This window comes from Triticum aestivum, chromosome 4B (genome assembly GCF_018294505.1).
Source record: "Triticum aestivum cultivar Chinese Spring chromosome 4B, IWGSC CS RefSeq v2.1, whole genome shotgun sequence".
Classification (NCBI taxonomy): domain Eukaryota; kingdom Viridiplantae; phylum Streptophyta; class Magnoliopsida; order Poales; family Poaceae; genus Triticum; species Triticum aestivum.
This window is the reverse complement of record NC_057804.1, coordinates 4,621,109-4,624,692: the sequence shown is the minus strand read 5'-3', so window position 1 is coordinate 4,624,692 and position 3,584 is coordinate 4,621,109.

Sequence of the window (3,584 nt, the reverse complement as noted above, 5' to 3'; positions counted from 1 at the left end):
CTCCCGCCGCCGCCGGCCGTCGGCCCCGCCCCCCGCCTCCGCCCCCCTTCCGCCCGGCCCCTCCTCCGGCTAGGCCGCCTCGCGCCGCCTCCCCGTGAGGTGGCCGGGGCGGAGCTCACGCCCCGCGCCCGCAGGACCCCGCCTTCCCCATCTCCCTCCGCCGCCGCCGGCGGGCGACCCCGGCGTTGGCCCGGGTGATGCCGGCGGCGGCGGGCCTTCCAGTCCCCGCGCGCGCGTGCTCCCTTCCCGGGGCAGGGAGGCGGCGGCGGTGCAGCTCGGCTTGGCTGCGGTCCGGCGGCCCTGTGGTGGCGGCCGGCGGCCGGCGTGGTGACGGTGCCGCTCCTTGGCGGCGAGGCGGTGTGGGGGTGCTGGGTGGCCGTCGTCGCGCCCCCGGCCCAGATCTGGGCACGTCAGGCCCAGATGGGGCCCTAGCAGGCCGGCCCCCCGGCATGGTCACGTTGTCTGCGGCGTGGTGAGGAGGAGGAGCGGCTCGGACTTGGGGCGTCGGCGCCGATGGCGTGCCGGCAGCAGCGCGAAGGCGGGAGCTTTACGGGCCCATTAGGGCTCGGCCGGGCCTATGGGCCTACGGGCCTGGTGTGCTCCTGCTATTGCGTCCGGACGGCTACCGTCGCTGACAGTGGAGGTGGGGCCCTCCCGCGTGCCGATGGTGCTGATGCCCTAGTCCCGGCTCTGATTGTTCGTCGTGCTGTCCTCACTTCGCGGTGCCGTGGTGAGACGGCGTGGAGGCCTCACGACCGCGTTGGCGCAGGGTGGTGGTTGGTTTAGTGGCGGGATCCGAAGCGCCCGAGGTGCGGGTTGGGATCGGGGGAAACCCCTGTCGGCGTGGCCGACTCCGGCGCGGTGGCGCCTGTGGGTGCCGCCTGTCCTTCCGGGAGGGCGTCGGGGGCTTCTCTTCCTCTCGCCTCGTCGTGTACCGGGGGAAACCCTTGGCAGCAGCGTCGTCATCGTCGCGATCCTTCTTGGAGGTGTTGATTGGTGCCGGCGCTTCGGAGTCTTGGAGCCTAGTGGATGAGCCCGGTGGGCCTAGCGATCGTGAGACTTCTTCGTTTTTGTTGATCCGCCGTTGTCGGCATTTGTTTCTTTTGCTCTTTCTTTGTTGTTTCTTTTGGGCGTGACTGTGCTGCTTCCGCCCCAGCACCTATCCCTGTATGATTCGGTTGGTTGCTTTGTATACAAAGCGGGGGGAAACCCTTTTTCGGTAATTTGCAAGTGGCAACCAGGAAGGGCTACTTACGTATTGTTCTGTTTTTGCTCTATTTCAGTTTCAGAACCTGAAATTCCAGAGAGCATCAAAGAGCTAGAAGCAAATGCACAAGACGAAATAGAGATCTTTATGGAGGTAATATGCAGCACGAAATTGCGTCTCCATGGCACAAACCACTTGGCCACAATCGATCTAATGCTTCTATAGATAATCTCATGAATGAATCATGCACGACAATGAAGAGCATGGCGTGATGCGGTCCCAGGTGGTAATCATCTTTATTTATTCCTTGCGCTTGATCCTTGTGAATCGGTTGCGGCTCTTATGTACGCTTCTTTTAAAGTGCAAATTAGGAATATTAGGTTGCTGGAAGGGGAAAAAACATGGACCCTGCACCACCCACCTAGGGAAACAAGAGTGGCGATTCCTCCCCGTTGCCACAACCCCCCTCCCTTCCGCCCACCCCTCGGCGCCAGCAAGCCTAGGCTCCAGCAACATCAATCGGGAGAGAGTGGGGCATGCTGCCGGGAAGACCTGACCCTTTTGAGTTGAACGAACATATCCATGGCACAGACGATTATGCATATGCAATGCATACCTTTGAACTAGCGGTGCATCCTATTTCTACACGAATTATTTTCCACAACCAGCATCATGTAGATACACCAAGCTAGTTAAATTGATCGCTTCTTAAGCCAACACTCCTAGTGGCAGCTACACAAGACAGATGAGCAGGCTAGGTCTCTGGTTACTTTACATTTTAGTGTGGTATGACGGCCAAGCCACGGGATAGTTGTGCGTGGAGAATTTTTTGTGGTCCAGTATACATAATCCACTTGATGCAAAGCATTTATCATGTGAATGACTATGACTTGTGTAGAGATATATGTGACATGTAATGGATTTTCATACATTTGGTCCAGCCTTTATGTCCTAAAAATCGAGTATGCTTCAAACAAAATGTATTAGTTGCTCCAACTTTTCCCCTTAAGAACTGCTCTATGCTGGGGAACTCCAAATTTTATGGGGTCTTGTATCTACTCAACTTTTAAAAATTGGTCAATGTTACATGAGCTATGCACAGATGTCAAGCGCGAGCACACGATCCTGATCCAATGGTGTGGACCTCGTACGACACCACATCAAATGGACAGCCAGTGCTGTGTCAAGAATTATATGGGTTTTTGTTTTAGTTTTGCTAATGCCCTATTTAAAGTTCTAAACTTGAAGACGAAAAAAGAAGTACCTCAAGATGATCATTCATTGTAGTAGTTACTAGTTAAAAATGTTAATCTTCAAAGATTAAAAGCATTTACACTAGTAGAAAACAGGGCTTTCATTCGGCCAGAAAAGAGCATTAGTCCCGGTTCAAGCGGCGAGGGCACCGTATAGGCATTACTCCCGGTTCAAATGGGACCTTTAGTCCCGTTTGGTGCCACGAACCGGTACTAAAGGGTGCGATGCCCATTAGTACCGGTTCGTGCCACGAACCGGTACTAATGGGGTTGAGACCTTTAGTACCGGTTTGTGCCACGAACCGGTACTAAAGGTCCCATTTTCAAACTCTACCCCCCCCCTCGTGGATCGCCTTTGCAGTTTTGTAAAAAGCAAAATAAAATGATAAAAACTTCAAAAATTAAAATCCTTCCAAATGTAGTTATGTTACTACATGAACTAGTTAGGAAAATTTAAAAACTTAAATTTGGACATGTTTTGCAAAAAGTGCAGGGAAAATGTAAAACGGCTATAACTTTTGCATACGATGTCAGAAAAAAACGTATAATATATCAAAATGTTCAGCACGAAAATTCGCATCCGGTTTTCATTGCCTATGGCCTGTTTGCAAATTTTTAGAACTCTCAAATTATAAAAGGAAAAAAAGTTATGCTCAAATTTCAGTTTTTTTTGAACTTTTTTAAATCTGGTCAAACTATGGTCAAACTACTTATTCAAGAAGTATTAGTGTCACTAAATAATTATTCAAGAATATTAGTGTTACTAAATAATTATTTCTGTTTTTTTGAATTTTGGTCAAATCTGGTCAAACTGTGGTCAAACTATGGTCAAACTATTTATTCAAGAAATATTAGTGTTACTAAATAATTATTGTTTTTTAGAACAATAGTTTCAAACTCAAACAGTGAAATGTGCGACTTCATGCTTAAGCTAAAATCCTGAGGGTTAATAGGATTGACATCTTACTATTGTCAGGAAAACAACAAGTGCAGACTTGGAAACGAGAAAGAATAGAACCCGGAAGTTAAGCGTGCTCAGGCTGGAGTAGTGAGAGGATAGGTGACCGTCCGGGAAGTTAGTTGATTAAGGATGATGAGGGGTGATTAGAGATTAGAGGTTAAAT